The 17,313-nt window shown below is 40.3% G+C and overlaps 1 long non-coding RNA gene across 1 annotated transcript; it reads left to right on the top strand.

Moving 5' to 3' along the window:
• The first annotated feature begins 4,389 nt into the window (after nt 1-4,389).
• Nucleotides 4,390-5,963, top strand: LOC123162961 (uncharacterized). Its single transcript, XR_006481605.1, has 2 exons — nt 4,390-4,484; nt 5,713-5,963. It is a non-coding gene; the product is annotated as an uncharacterized lncRNA (long non-coding RNA).
• The last annotated feature ends 11,350 nt before the right edge of the window (nt 5,964-17,313 follow it).

The raw sequence follows: 17,313 nt of genomic DNA on the forward strand, positions 1-17,313 counted from the left end.
GCGGCGTGTGGAAGCCTTTGAGTTAAATACTTTTAGAGATGTGGTGAATAAAGCCCAGTTGTTGGAAAAGGGATTTCAAGAGGAAAGGGGTGATGCTGGTCAGCCATCTAAGAAGTTTAAATTCAATAATGATAATAGGCAAAATAATGGGAATTTTAGAACAGGTGGTCGCCCAGAACGAACCAGAGGCAACTCATTTGGGAGTATGCCAAGGAGATGCCCAATCTGTAACGGGAATCATACACCAAATATTTGTCCAGATCGTTGGGGGAAGTGTTACGCATGTGGAAAGCCGGGACACACTCGGTACGAATGTCCTAATAATAAACAAAGCATCAACCCTCTGACTCCTGCTCAGCAAAGGCCTATGGCGCTGCCCCAGCCACCTCAACCATTATATCTACCTGGCCCTTCTTCCACTTATCACTCAAATCAGTATGCCAAGACTAATACTGCTAATCGAGCGCAAGGACTTCGTCCAAATAATCGAGAGAAGCCTCGCGGAGGGAACCAAGCTAGAGTATTCAATCTAACTCAGAAGAATGTTGAGGAGTCCAACAACGTGGTGACAGGTAACCTTTTAATACGCTCTCATCCAGGAAAAATCTTGTTTGATTCTGGTGCCACCCATTCATTTGTTGCTACAAAATTCATGAGTAAACATCATATCCCTAGCAGTACGCTAGAAGGGTCTATTTATGTTGAGACACCTATAGGAAGCAGAAGTACGAATTTAATTTGCACTTCTTGTCCCATTGAGATCATGGGATGGAAGTTTATGGCGGATCTTATTGTAATGGAAATGCAAGATTTTGACGTAATACTTGGCATGGACTGGTTGCAAGAGTATAGAGCCACTATTGACTGCTATGAAAAACAAATTACACTCAGACTTGATGGTCAAGTAGAGATTGTGTATCAGGGTGATAAAAAGAGCCAGTCACGGACTCTTATGACAAAATTAGACAAGAAGGAAATCAATATCAAGAATATTCCAGTGGTAAATGAATTTCCTGATGTCTTTCCGGGAGAGTTGCCAGGACTACCACCGAATCGAGAAATTGAATTTGCTATCTTATTGATCCCGGGAACCAAACCAATCTACAAGGCACCTTATAGGATGGCACCTGCGGAACTTAAGGAGCTAAAAGTACAACTCAAAGAGTTGGAGGATAGGGGATTTATTCGCCCTAGTGTTTCACCGTGGGGAGCTCCTGTTTTATTCGTTAAAAAGAAGGATGGAAGTTTAAGATTGTGCGTTGACTATCGAGAATTAAACAAGGTAACTATAAGCAACAAATACCCTCTTCCGCGGATCGATGATTTGTTCGACCAACTACAAGGATCCAAGGTTTTCTCAAAGATTGATTTACAGTCTGGTTACCATCAGTTAAAGATTAAGCCAACTGATATCCCCAAGACTGCTTTTCGCACCCGCTATGGACACTATGAGTATCTAGTGATGCCCTTCGGTTTGACCAATGCTCCTGCGGCTTTCATGGATTTAATGAATCGAGTCTTCAAGCCTTATTTGGATCAATTTGTGATTGTGTTCATTGATGATATTCTTATATATTCGAAAACGGAGGAAGAGCATTCAATGCATCTAAAAATTGTGCTACAAACACTGCGGGAACATAAATTATATGCCAAGTTAAAGAAATGTGATTTCTGGATGAATAAAGTTCCTTTCCTTGGCCATATAATCTCAGAAGAAGGGATATCAGTAGATCCTGCAAAAGTTCAAGCGGTGGCAGAGTGGCAAAGGCCCTCCACTGTAACTGACATTCGAAGTTTCCTTGGGCTGGCGGGGTACTACCGCCGATTTATATTGAACTTTGCAAAAATTGCTGCACCTTTGACTCATCTAACAAAGAAGGGAATTAAGTTTGAGTGGTCAGATGAGTGTGAGAAAAGCTTTCAAGAATTAAAGAATCGACTAGTCTCAGCCCCAGTTCTTGCTTTGCCTGTCGGTGGGGAAGAATTCACCATCTACTGTGATGCCTCAAAAATTGGGCTTGGGTGCGTACTTATGCAAAGGGGGAAAGTTATTGCTTATGCATCTCGCCAGCTAAAACCATATGAACAAAATTATCCAACTCATGATATGGAGCTAGCAGCGGTAATTTTTGCTCTAAAAATCTGGAGGCATTATCTTTATGGAGAACATTGTGAGATATTTACTGATCATAAAAGTTTGAAATATATATTCACACAAAAAGAGTTGAACATGAGGCAAAGAAGGTGGCTAGAATTACTGAAGGATTACGATGTTAATATTAACTATCACCCAGGAAAAGCCAACATAGTGGCAGATGCCCTGAGCCGAAAGGCGTACTGCAACATGACTACCCTGGCCACACGTGAGCCCCATATATTGAGAGATCTGGAAAGACTAGGGGTGGAACTAAAGGTTCACGTGCCAGGAGATCGAGTTATGTTAAATACTCTTCAAGTCACATCAACCTTAGAAAGGCAGATCATGGAAAAACAAATGGTTGACCAAGACTTGTTAAAGATAAAGAAAGATATTAGTGATGGAAAGCCATCGGAATTTAATATTGACTCTGCTGGCGCCATACGTTTTAGAGACAGGATCTGTGTACCTAATGATTTGGAATTAAAGAAACAAATCTTGGATGAAGCCCACTCGTCTCTATACACCATGCACCCTGGGAGCACTAAAATGTATCAGGATATTAAGAGGACATTTTGGTGGAATAATATGAAAAGAGAAATTGCAAAATTTGTTTTGGAGTGTGATGTGTGCCGGCGCATAAAAGCGGAACATCAGAAACCGGCCGGACTTCTACAACCATTGTCAGTACCACTCTGGAAATGGGAGGAGATCAGCATGGATTTTATCCAGGGATTACCACGAACGCCAGCAGGACACGATAGCATATGGGTAATAGTGGATCGACTAACAAAGTCGGCGCATTTTATACCTGTTAAAAAGACCTTTTCTTTGGAAAGGTTGGCCAGAATATATATTAAAGAAATAGTGTCATTGCATGGTGTTCCCTTACGCATAGCATCAGATAGAGATCCTCGTTTTGCCTCAAAGTTTTGGATAAGTCTACACAAGGCATTGGGAACAAAATTGGACTTTAGTACTGCATATCATCCGCAAAGCGATGGACAAACCGAACGAGTAAATCAAATTGTGGAGGACATGCTCAGGTCATGTATTTTAGAATTTAAGGGAGCATGGGATGAATATATGCCTTTGGCCGAGTTTGCATACAATAACAGTTATCAATCAAGTATTCAAATGGCCCCTTACGAGGCTTTATATGGTAGGAGGTGTCGAGCGCCGATTTATTGGGATGAGGTTGGAGAAAGAAAGTTTTTAGGACCTGATATAATTCAAGAAACTGAAGAAAAAGTAAGGCTTATACGCGAGCGACTCCGAACTGCACAGAGTAGACAAAAGAGCTATGCTGACAATAAAAGAAGAGATTTTCACTTGGAAACAGGAGACTTGGTATATTTGAAAGTCTCTCCAATGAAAGGAGTTAAGCGTTTTGGACAGGGAAAGAAGTTGAGTCCGAGATATATTGGACCCTTTCCCGTGACCAGACAGATCGGAGAGGTAGCCTACCAATTAGAGCTACCAGAGGCTCTCGCTGGAGTACATAATGTATTCCACGTGTCCTTACTTCGTAAATGCCTAAAACCGCCACATCAATCGGCGGAACTAGAACTGTCCCAAGTGAGAGAGGATCTATCATACGAAGAATATCCCATTCGGATATTGGATATTAAAGACCGTGAGACTCGACGCCAAACTATTCGATTTGCCAAAGTACAATGGAATAATCACAGCGAGGATGAGGCCACCTGGGAAAGGGAAGACGACTTAAGAAAAACCTTTCCGCACCTTTTCAATGATTAAGGTATGCAAATTTCGAGGTCGAAATTTTTGTAAGGAGGAAGGGATGTAATAACCTAAAATAAATATGCGATGATAATTATTTTAATTGGATAATTATATTGTGACTAACTGTTAAGCTATTAAGATAAAAATAAAAAATAGTTTACCAAACATTAGTAGATTACGTGTACAAAACATCTCACTGCCTAGGTTCTAAACTATCTGGGTTTATCTGTTAAAATGTTATTCTAGAAGAGAAAAGAGTAGATAAGTTCAATGTCCTGCAGATTACTTACGCAGGGAGAATACCTGCGGTGTGTTCCAAAAAAATATCTATGCTAAGGAAGCAGCGAGTAGATAAGCATCCACAGTAACCAGGGTGAGCCAGCCGTGGGGTAGTCGGTACCTGGGTTAGATCAGTCTCATCCACGTAGCCCTTCCTCGACAGATGTCATCCTTTCAACCCTCTTCTCTTGCACTATAAATAGCTTCTCAACCGTGCGGTACTGGTCGCCCACACCCAGAAAATTCCCCACTTTAGTTGGAAGCAGTCAGCGGAGAGCGAGCGACCGATCGGAGAAGCTGCGGAGAAATTGAGGACAAGGAGGTATGGCTGCTAGCTTTAGCCAACGCCCTGTTCCTCGTCTTGTCTCATGAAGTCATCTAAGATTCTTGAGGGTAGCTAGCTGTAGCATCTCTCCTCTCCTACTACATGTTCCTGTTTTCTTTCCATCGATTTCCACACTTGAGGTGATATTCTTGCTTAACGGAAGATGTGGTGTTATGGGTAAATGAACGAAAAGATTCTAAAATACTGGAAGTTGCATCAGACTGATTCCATTCTATTGATCCATGCTTTGTTACACTGATGAATTTATTCGCTGGCTTAAGAAGGAACAACTAGTACTAGTTGGTAAGAAAGACTGGGAACGAGTAGTACTAGTACTACAGGACCCATGCATGCGTACATCTCCTGTGTAAAGAAATAATCTTCATGGCTAGCTAGCATGCATGCAAGTGGTTGTATTTCTCAAATTTAATAGCTGGGAACAGTACTGAGGTTAAAGTGGGATGTGCACGCCTCACTCTAGCATAGCCAAGTACTATAGAGCGACTTGTTACATCCCTGTACTGGTACTGCATATAGCTGCTCATGTCCATGTTGCCACTTGCAAGTCACATGAAATAATAAGCTGATGGGCGTTTGTAACATGCTTAGGTTGGAGCTCAGATTTAGCCGAGGAGGAACCGCTGCAAGGCAAGACTGTGCATATCAGTCTTCTCTCTCAAACTGAACTTTTAATATATGTTAACAAATTAATTGGTTACTAGCATTAATGTTTTTACATATGAATATAAGTGATGAGCTGGTAATTATTATGCCTGTGAGAACCATGCGTGCATGGTTGACGGATTGATCGAACGATGATGTTTGAATAATCTAAGAACGTACACCGTCGTGATCATGGTAAGTGTGGTATATCAAGCCCGGGGCGGTTGATACCTGAAATAACGGTACGTGGCTAATTTAGTCGGTACTAGTGTGAGATGGAAGATACGTCACACAAGTAGGGGACTCGGCGTCGTGATTCCCGGAGATAGGTATTACCATTGGTGGAGATTACGACGGTTATTAGTATGTCTTTGCAGAGATTATTGCTATAGGTTTGCGCCGGTATAATTCCATCATGCTCCTGTAAGGTAACAGGAGGCTGAAGCATCTTTACCTTATGTACATTCAACTTGCAACCTACTAATTCTTGCATTCTTATATTCTTGCTGAGTATGTCCCAACATACTCACTATTGTTTTCATTTTTCCTCTGATATGCACAGAGTGCGCGGGAAGTGGGCATGGTGAGGAGTTAGAGGAGCATGAGGAATAAGTCGACACCTAGGCCAGGGTGTCAAAATTAGCAGTCTTTGTTTAATCCTTAAATAAAGTCAGTGAAGAATAAGAGGAAGTGCTATCAATACATGTGCATATGCACGTGGTTGAACACTTGGCCTACTATCTATTATTTGGTTAAGTGAGGGTGTAAGCTATTATGTAAAGAATAAGCTGGAATTAAAGTATTACTTGTGCCCTGTTGTTCTGATATATGCTACTCATGCCTTGTGTGCTTATGAGTGTTCTTCAACTCATAAGGACACGGCGACTGTCACATTTATTTCCGAACCTTCGGGTCGTGACAGGAGCACTGCAGGACGTCGATGTCATTGCGAGTTCCTGGCATCCCAAAGAAAGAGTGCCAAATTCAGAGGTCTTGTGTGGCCACTGCCTCAAGTACCACACTGTATCCGCCTTTGGCGCCTTTGTACAACCCTTGCCAAGCAAATGGATAGTTCTTCCATTTCCAATGCATGCAGTCGATACTTCCAAGCATCCTAGGAAATCATCTTGCTGCATTATGTGCTAGGATCCGAGCAGTGTCTTCCGCGTTGGGTGTTCGCAAGTATTGTGGTCCAAACACTGCCAACACTGCCCTGCAAAACTTGTAGAAACACTCAATGGTGGTGGACTTGGCCATGCGCCCATAGTCGTCGAGTGAATCACCGGGAGCTCTGTATGCAAGCATCCTCATAGCTGTCGTGCACTTCTGGATTGAGGTGAATCCAAGTGTGTCGGTGCAATCCATCTTGCACTTGAAATAGCTGTCGAACTCCCGGATGGAATTCACAATCCTTAGGAAAAGCTTTCGGCTCATCCGATAACGGCGCCGAAATATTTTCTCACCGTGCAATGGAGCGTCGGCGAAGTAGTCTGAGTAGAGCATGCAGTAGCCTTCCAGACGATGCCGGTTCTTTGCTTTCACCCGCCCAGGCGCTGAGCCACCTCGCCGCGGCTTTTCACTGCCCGCGAGCAGGCCGGAGAGGGCGGCGAGCACCATGAGATTCTCCTACTCCTGGACGTCGGCTTCGGCTTCCTCCTCCAGCAACGCCGCGAGCGCCTCCTCATCTTTGGAGTCCATCGCCGGGTCGGGCAAATCACCGAACACCTTGCAGGCGAGGTGGGTGCAAACCCGCCGGTGTACCGGCCCTGCGCGGCCGGAACGGTGGAAAAGTTGCCCAGACGGCGGCGGAGGGGCTGCCTCGGCGAAACCTATTCTTTTTTCCAGCGGGAAATGATCTATCTAGCTGCGCTAGGCGATGGACGGCGCCGGGATCGGCAGGATGGCGCAGGGTGGTGGCTGATACGTCCATTTTGCATCATGCTTTTATATCAATATTTATTGCATTATGGGCTGTTATTACACATTATATATCAATACTTATGGCTATTCTCTCTTATTTTATAAGGTTTACCATGAAGAGGGGGAATGCCGGCAGCTGGAATTCTGGCTGGAAAAGGAGCAAACATTGGAAACCTATTCTGCACTGCTCCAAAAGACCTAAAACTCCACGAAACTTATTTTTGGAATTAATAATAATTATTGAGCAGAAAAAACACCTCAGGGGGCCCACACCCTGGCCAGGAGGGTGGGCGGTGCACCCACCCCTACTGTGCGCGCCCCCTGTCTCCTGGGCCCCCTGGTGGCCCTCCGGTGTCCATCTTCTGGTTTATGAAGGCTTTTACCCTGGAAAAAATCGTGGGCAAGCTTACAGGACGAAACTCCACCGCCACGAGGCGGAACCTTGGCGGAACCAATCTAGAGCTCCGGCAGAGCTATTCTGCCGGGGACACTTCCCTCCGGGAGGGGGAAATCATCACCATCATCATCACCAACGATCCTCCCATTAGGAGAGGGTCAATATTCATCAACATCTTCATCAGCACCATCTCCTCTCAAACCAGTTCATCTCTTGTATCCAATCTTGTATCCAAAACCACAAATTGGTACCTGTGGGTTGCTAGTACTCCCTCCGTCCGGGTTTATTAGGCCCGAGAGCAAAGAACGCAGAGACTGTTTTTATAAGGCCGCTGCAATTACGAGTTTACTTTGCCTCGATTACTCACCGCATGCTGTACAGTCATTGGCTGGAGGTAGGCGTGATTAACTGCAATTAAATCGAAGCATGCAACCAGCTGCATGCCTTTGCAGCGGGCAAGTGCCAGACGTGCCCTTGATTGGTTGCATGCAGAGACGAAGCGTTAAACCAGCTGGGCGGAATAAATGCGAGCTAATGGGGGTTGGCTACTTGCATGCTCCGAAATCAGAGGCTGTTAGAGTTAATACATTGCCTTGGTCCTTGAGTTCTTGTCGAAGGGCCCAATAAACCCGGACGGAGGGAGTAGTGTTGATTACTCCTTGTAGTTGATGCTAATTGGTTCACTTGGTGGAAGATCATATGTTCAGATCCTTAATGCATATTATTACTCCTCTGATTATGAACATGAATATGCTTTGTGAGTAGTTACGTTTGTTCCTGAGGACATGGGTGAAGTCTTGCTATTGGTAGTCATGTGAATTTGGTATTTGTTCGATATTTTGATGAGATGTACGTTGTCTTTCCTCTAGTGGTGTTATGTGAACTTCGACTACATGACACTTCACCATTATTTGGGCCTAGAGGAAGGCATTGGGAAATAATAAGTAGATAATGTGTTGCTAGAGTGACAGAAGCTTAAACCCTAGTTTATGCGTTGCTTCGTAAGGGGCTGATTTCGATCCATATGTTTAATTATGTGGTTAGGTTTACCTTAATACTTCTTTGTAGTTGCGGATGCTTACAATAGGGGTTAATCATAAGTGGGATGCTTGTCCAAGTAAGGGCAGTACCCAAGCACCGGTCCACCCACATATCAAATTATCAAAGTACCGAACGCGAATCATATGAGTGTGATGAAACTAGCTTGACGATAATTCCCATGTGTCCTCGGGAGCGCTTTTCTCATTATAAGAAATTGTCCAGGCGTTTCCTTTGCTACAAAAAGGATTGGGCCACCTTGCTGCACCTTATTTACTTTCATTGCTTGTTACTCGTTACAATTTATCTTATCACAAAACTATCTGTTACCTACAATTTCAGTGCTTGCAGAGAAAATCTTACTAAAACCCGCTTATCATTTCCTTCTGCTCCTCGTTGGGTTCTACACTCTTACTTATCGAAAGGACTACGATAGATCCCCTACACTTGTGGGTCATCAAGACTCTTTTCTGGCACCGTTGCCGGGGAGTGTAGCGCTTTTGGTGAGTGGAACTTGGTAAGGAAACATTTATATAGTGTGATGAAATTTTCTGTTACTTGTCACTGTGGAAACTAATCCTTTGAGGGGCTTGTTTGGGTCATCTTCGCCCCAACTAGTAGAGCAAAGAGTTGCTCCTCAACCTACTGAACCTACTAAAAATGTTTACTTTGAGATTCCTTCGGGTATGATAGAGAAACTGCTAGCTAATCCATTTGCAGGAGATGGAACATTGCATCCCGATTTACACCTTATCTTTGTGGATGAAGTTTGTGAATTATTTAAGCTTGCAGGTATTCCCGATGATGTTGTCAAAAGGAAGGTCTTCCCTTTATCTTTGAAGGGATATGCATTTACATGGTATAGGCTATGTGATGATACGGGATCCTGGAATTATAAATGATTGAAGTTGGAATTTCACCAGAAGTTTTATCATATGCATCTTGTTCATCGTGGTCGTAATTACATATATAATTTCAGGCCTCGCAAAGGAGAAAGCATCGCTCAAGCTTGGGGGAGGCTTAAGTCCATGTTATATTCATGCCCCAATCATGAGCTCTCCAGAGATATGATTATTCAAAAAAATTATGCTCGGCTTTCTCTCAATAATCGCACCATGCTCGATACTTCCTGTGTTGGTTCTTATATGTTGAAGACTATTGAATTCAAATGGGACTTATTGGAAAGAATTAAACACAACTCTGAAGATTGGGGTTTCGACGATGGTAAGGAGTCGAGTATGACACCTAAGTTTGATTGTGTTAAATCTTTTATGGATACTGATGCTTTTCATGGATTTAGCACTAAATATGGTCTTGACTCTGAGATAGTAGCTTATTTCTGTGAATCTTTTGCTACTCACGTTGATCTCCCTAAGGAGAAATGGTTTAAATATAATCCTCCCATTGAAGTAAAAGTAGTTGCACCTATTACAGTTGAAGAAAAGACTATCACCTATAGTGATCCTATTGTTCCTACTACTTATGTTGAGAAACCTCCTTTTCCTGTTAGAATGAAGGATCATGCTAAAGCTTCAACTATTGTTTGTAAGAGTAATACTAGAACTGATACACCTCCTGAGAAAATCAAAGTTGAACCTAGTATTGCTATGGTCAAAGATCTCTTGGATGATAATTTAGATGGGCATGTTATTTACTTCTGTGGTGAAACTGCTAATATTGTTAAACTAGATGCCAAAATACATCGACATGTCATAGGCATGCCTGTTATTTCTGTTAAAATAGGAAATCATTGTTATCATGGTCTATGTGATATGGGTGCTAGTGCTAGTGCAATACCTATTTCCTTATACCAAGAGATTATGCATGATATTGCACCTGCTGAGTTAGAAGATATTGATGTTACAATTAAGCTTGCCAATAGAGATACTATTAGGCCTTTTGGGATTGTTAGAGATGTTGAAGTCTTGTGTGGGAAGGTCAAATACCCTGCTGATTTTCTTGTTCTTGGTTCCCCACAAGATGACTTTTGTCCCATTATATTTGGTAGACCCTTCTTGAACACTGTTAATGCTAAGATTGATTGCGAAAAGGATGTTGTTACAATTGGCTTGGATGATATGACTCATGAGTTTAATTTTGCTAAATTTCGTAGACAACCCCATGATAAAGAATTACCTAGTAAAGATGAAATAATTGGTCTTGCTTCTATTGTCGTGCCTCCTACTGATCCGTTAGAACAATATTTGCTAGACCATGAAAATGATATGTTTATGAATGAAACAAGGGAAATAGATGAAGTATTCCTTCACCAGGTTCCTATCTTGAAACACAACTTACCTATTGAAATCCTAGGGGATCCTCCTGCACCCAAAGGTGATCCCATGTTTGAGCTTAAACCATTACCTGATAATCTTAAATATGCTTATCTTGATGAAAAGAAGATATATCCTGTTATTATTAGTGCTAAGCTTTCAGAGCAGGAAGAGGAAAGATTATTGGAAACTCTGAAGAAGCACCGTGCTGCTATTGGATATACTCTGGATGATCTTAAGGGCATTAATCCTACTCTATGCCAACACAAAATTAAAGTGGAAAAAGATGCCAAACCAGTCAGAGATCCTCAACGAAGATTAAATCCTAAGATGAAAGAAGTGGTAAGAAATGAGATACTAAAGCTCCTCGCGGCAGGTATAATTTATCCCGTTGCTGATAGTGAATGGGTAAGCCCTGTCCATTGTGTCCCTAAAAAGGGAGGTATTACTGTTGTTCCTAATGATAAAGATGAATTGATTCCGCAAAGAAGTATTACAGGTTATAGGATGGTAATTGATTTCCATAAATTAAATAAAGCTACTAAGAAAGATCATTACCCTTTACCTTTTATTGATCAAATGCTAGAAAGACTATCCAAACATACACATTTCTGCTTTATAGATGGTTATTCTGGTTTCTCTCAAATACCTGTGTCAGCAGAAGATCAATCAAAAACTACTTTTACTTGCCCTTTCGGTACTTTTGCTTATAGACGTATGCCTTTTGGTTTATGTAATGCACCTGCTACCTTTCAAAGATGCATGATGGCTATATTCTCTGACTTTTGTGAAAAGATTTGTGAGGTATTCATGGATGATTTCTCCGTTTATGGATCCTCCTTTGATGATTGCTTGAGCAACCTTGATCGAGTTTTGCAGAGATGCGAAGACATGATACGTCTCCAACGTATCTATAATTTATGAAGCATTCATGCTATTTTATTATCTGTTTTGGATGATTACGAGCTTTAATTATACACTTTTATATTACTTTTGGGACTAACCTATTAACCGGAGGCCCAACCCATATTGTTGTTTTATTGCCTGTTTCAGTATTTCGAAGAAAAGGAATATCAAACGGAGTCCAAACAGGAGCATGATTTTTGGAAAGGATATGATCCAGGAGACTTGGTGTTCAAGCCAGGGAAGGTTCGAGGAAGCCAGGAGATAGGAGGGCGCGCCCACCCCCCTGGGCGCGCCCCCCTGTATTCTTTCACCTATATAATCCCACATACCCTAAAACCATCGACAACGAAGATAGATCGGGAGTTCCGCCGCCGCAAGCCTCTGTAGCCACCAAAAACCTCTCGGGAGCCCGTTCTGGCACCCTGCCGGAGGGGGGATCCCTCACTAGTGGCCATCTTCATCATCTCGGCGCTATCCATGACGAGGAGGCAGTAGTTCACCCTCGGGGCTGAGGGTATGTACCAGTAGCTATGTGTTTGATCTCTCTTTCTCGTGTTCTCTCTCGTGTTCTCTCTATGGCACGATGTATCGCGAGCTTTGTTATTATAGTTGGATCTTATGATGTTTCTCCCCCTCTACTCTCTTGTGATGAATTGAGTTTTCCCCTTTGAAGTTATCTTGTCGGATTGAGTCTTTAATGATTTGAGAACACTTGATGTATGTCTTGCATGGGATACCCATGGTGAAAATGGGGTATTCTATTGATCCACTTGATGTATGTTTTGGTGATCAACTTGCGGGTTCCGCCCATGAACCTATGCATAGGGGTCCGCACATGTTTTCGTCTTGACTCTCCGGTAGAAACTTTGGGGCACTCTTTGAAGTACTTTGTGTTGGTTGAATAGATGAATCTGAGATTGTGTGATGCATATCGTATAATCATGCCCACGGATACTTGACGTGACAATGGAGTATCTAGGTGACATTAGGGTTTTGGTTGATTTGTGTCTTAAGGTGTTATTCTAGTACGAACTCTTGAATAGATTGATTAGAAAGGATAACTTTGAGGTGGTTTCGTACCCTACCATAATCTTTTCTTTTGTTCTCCGCTATTAGTGGCTTTGGAGTGACTCTTTGTTGCATGTTGAGGGATAGTTATATGATCTAATTATGTTATTATTGTTGAGAGAACTTGCACTAGTGAAAGTATGAACCTTAGGCCTTGTTTCCTACCATTGCAATACCATTTACGCTCACTTTTATCGCTTGCTACCTTGCTATTTTTATAATTTCAGATTACAAATACCTTCATCTACCATCCATATTGCACTTGTATCACCATCTCTTCGCCGAACTAGTGCACCTATACAATTTACCATTGTATTGTGTGTGTTGGGGACACAAGGGACTCTTTGTTATTTGGTTGCAGGGTTGTTTGAGAGAGACCATCTTCATCCTACGCCTCCCACGGGTTGATAAACCGTAGGTCATCCACTTGAGGGAAATTTTCTACTATCCTACAAACCTCTGCACTTGGAGGCCCAACAACGTCTACAAGAAGAAGGTTGCGTAGTAGACATCAAGCTCTTTTCTGGCGCCGTTGCCAGGGAGGTGAGTGCTTGAAGGTATATCTTTAGATCTTGTAATCAAATCTTTTTGTTTCTTGTTTTATCACTAGTTTAGTATAAAAGAAAACTACAAAAAAATGGAATTGAGTTTGTCTCATACCCTTCATCTTTTTAATATCTTCCGTGAGAATGATGGTAAGGAAAATTGTGCTCAAGTGCTAGAAGAAGAAATCTATAAAATGTTTGTCACTAAATCTTTGAATGATGAGCATGATTGCAATGTTGTTAGTGTGAACTCTTTGAATATCCATAGTATTAATGATGATTGCACTAGTCATGATGAAAATATCTCTTATAAGCATGTCAACTTTTGTGGAGTGCATGTTTGCATGAACACACTGAATAGAGAAGATATATATTGCAAGAAGCATAAGCATTTAGAAACTAAATTATTGCAAGAAAAGTTAAATGGGAGTGCTGAAAATTTACATTTCCTTTGCCTTACTTGTGAACTATGCAATGAACATGGTCATCTACATCTCCTATGCAAATTATTTCATGATCGAATCGTGTCCAAAAATTGTGATGATTTGATTTCCCTTGCACATTATAATGAACTTAGTTTGCTTTTGGGTTATGAAGAATTGAAACGTTTAACTAAGAATCTTCCAGATTTTGCCCTTAATAAATTCCTTGATATTGATCTAGAGAAGATTTATTTGTATTGTGCGGTGAATTGCATTGAAAATCCTTATATTGCCAATTACATAAAGAAAAGAAAGCAAATAGAAGATGATAAGAATACTAATGAAAGGGAAGAGACTTCCCAACATCCTCCTATTATTTCTTATGATAAAGCAGGTAACGAGGAGGAACTTTATATTGAACCAATCTCATCAATAAGGAGCTCAAAGAAGATGGTTGAACCCACACATAATGTGAAGAAGAAAAGGAAGAGAAGGAGCGGCAAAGGTAAAAAGGTATCCCTCCCAAATGATGTTGCTCCTACTACTCATTGTGATGATAATTGCTATACTATTGGTGCTATCCATACTATTAATGATGAGAATTATTATGCTTATGATATGAAAAGGCCCCAGCTTGGGGAAGCTATGTTTGATGAGGATGAAATATTTGAGAATATATTTGCTACAATTAATGTTTGTCCCAAGCTTGGGGATGCTATGTTTAATGAAGATGATATTTTTAGCATCCCAAGTTTTGATATGCAAAGTTGTTATGATGATAGCATGCCTCTTACCTATGATGATTATATTGATGAAAGTTGGTTTGGAAGAGTGTCAACTTTAGGAAGTAATGATCCCACTCTTTTGGAGGATGTTGAATCTTATTGTGATGAATATGAAAGTGGATTTGCAAGAGTGTCAACTTTATTTAGTGATGATTCCACTATCTTGGAAGAGGTTTCAATCGATTATGATGAGAACAAAGTTGCTAGTTATGATGATTATTGTGATAAAACATATGCTATAAAAAGTAGTGATGATTATATTTATAAAACTGGTCATGATTATGATTACCCTTTTTCTGGACATTACTCTTTTAATGTGGAAACAATTTATAGTATTCAAGTCTCTTATGATACTCCCACCATTCCGAATGAGAAGAATTTTGCTTATGTAGAGAGTAGTAAATTTTCTATGCTTGTAGATCATGAAAAGAATACTTTAGGTGCTGCTTATATGGTTGAATTCATTCATGATGCTACTGAAAATTATTATGAGGGAGGAATATATGCTTGTAGGAATTGCAATAATATCAAGTTTCCTCTCTATGTGCTTAAAATTTTGAAGTTATTCTTGTTTTGCCTTCCTATGCTAGTTGATTATTATTCCCATAAGTTGTTTGCTCACAAAATCCCTATGCATAGGAAGTGGGTTAGTTAAAATGTTCTAGTCATATTCTTCATGATGCTCTCTTTATGTTTCAATTCTTATCTTTTATGTGAGCATCATTGCCATCATCATGCCTAGCTAGAAAGGCATTAAAGAAAAGTGCTTGTTGGGAGACAACCCAATATTTACCCTTACTGTTTTTGTGTGTACACATGATTATTATACTGTAGTAATCATGTTTTATAGCTTTTGTTTCAATAAAGTGCCAAGTAGAGCATTTGGGAAGACTTGGGTGAAGTCTATATGATCTTGCTGTAAAAAACAGAAACTTTAGCGCTCACGAGATTAGCTGCCATTTTTTACAGAAGAGTGATTTTAGGTTGATTATTTTTTAATACGATTAATAGACAAATTCCTCAGGTCCACCAATTTAATTCATAATTTTTGGAGTTCTAGAAGTATACGTTTGATACATATTACTACAGACTGTTCTGTTTTTGACAGATTTTGTTTTCATTGTGTTGTTTTCTTATTTTGATGAATCTATGAGTAGTATCGGAGGGTATGAACCATATATAAGTAGGAATACAGTATATATTACACCAATATGAATAAAGAATGAGTTCACAACAGTACCTAAGTGGTGGATTGTTTTCTTGTACTAACGGAGCTTACAAGTTTTGTTTTGAGTTTCGTGTTGTGAAGTTTTCAAGTTTTGGGTAAAGATTCGATGGACTATAGAATAAGGAGTGGTAAGAGCCTAAGCTTGGGGATTCCCAAGGCACCCCAAGGTAATATCCAAGGACAACCAAGAGCCTAATCTTGGGGATGCCCCGGAAGGCATCCCCTCTTTCGTCTTCGTTCATTGGTAACTTTACTTGGAGCTATATTTTTATTCGCCACATGATATGTGTTTTGCTTGGAGCGTCAATTTATTTTGTTAATATTTGATTGCTGTTATTTATAATAATGTTTTGCATCTATATTTCCAATAAAAATGTCAAGGATAGCCTTTACCATTGCTTATTTTGCAAGTATACATGTTGCTGTTTCAAAACAGAAAGTTTACCGCTGTTGCAAAAATTCCCTAGAAAAGTCATAGCATGGTATAATGTTGAAACTTTTTTCATAATGAGCTCTGATAATTTTCTACAGCATAGTATTTTTCTCATAATTTTTGGAGTTGGGGAAGTATGATGAATCTTGCATTCTTTACAGACTATACTGTTTTGGCAGATTGTTGTTATGGTTGCATTGTTTGCATATGTTTGCTTGTTTAATGATTCTATTTGAGGATAGGAGTGTTAAATATGCCGAGACATTTAGTATGCAATGTTGAATAATAATTTTAGTGATTTTTTACAATAGAAAATGATAAGGTTTTGTATTGGTTTATACTAACCTATCTCACGAGTTCTTGTGGAGTTTGGTGTGGATGAAGCTTTTGATAAAAAGAGAAACCATGATATGAGAGGAATTAAGGAGACACAAAATTTCAAGCTTGGGGATGACCAAGGCACCCCAAGATAATATTTCAAGAAGTCTCAAACATCTAAGCTTGGGGATGCCCCGTTAGGCATCCCACCTTTCTTCTTCAACAACTATCGGTTAGTATCGGTTGAGCCTAAGTTTTTGCTTCTTCACATGAGTTGTGCTATCCTTGCAATGTCATTTTATTTTGTTTTGCTTGTTGTTTGAATACAATACCAAGATCTGAAATTCTTTAATGGGAGAGAATCTTCACATAGTTACATAATTTAGCTACTCATTGATCTTCACTTATATCTTTTTGGAGTAGTTTGTCATTTACTCGTGTGCTTCACTTATATCCTATGAGTAAATGGTTGAATGAGTTGAATGTCATAAATATGAAGTTATATATATTTCATTTTCTTATCCCATGGGGAGTAATGACTTCACATCTAAGAAGTAGAGGTTGTAAATTTATTGAAGGTTAGCAAGCATTGTATTGGTCATTTGAACAATTCATGAAAGAACATTGAAGGAAGAGAGATTTCACATATAAATATACTATCTTGGACATCTTTTATAATTGTGAGCACTCATTAAGTATGACATGCTAAAGAGTTGATGTTGGACAAGGAATACAACGTAATGGGTTATGTTTTCTCACATCTCAATTAAAGTATATTGTCATGGATCATTCAAACATGTTGAGCTTGCCTTTCCCCCTCATGCTAGCCA

This window comes from Triticum aestivum, chromosome 7B, assembly GCF_018294505.1.
Source record: "Triticum aestivum cultivar Chinese Spring chromosome 7B, IWGSC CS RefSeq v2.1, whole genome shotgun sequence".
Taxonomy (NCBI): domain Eukaryota; kingdom Viridiplantae; phylum Streptophyta; class Magnoliopsida; order Poales; family Poaceae; genus Triticum; species Triticum aestivum.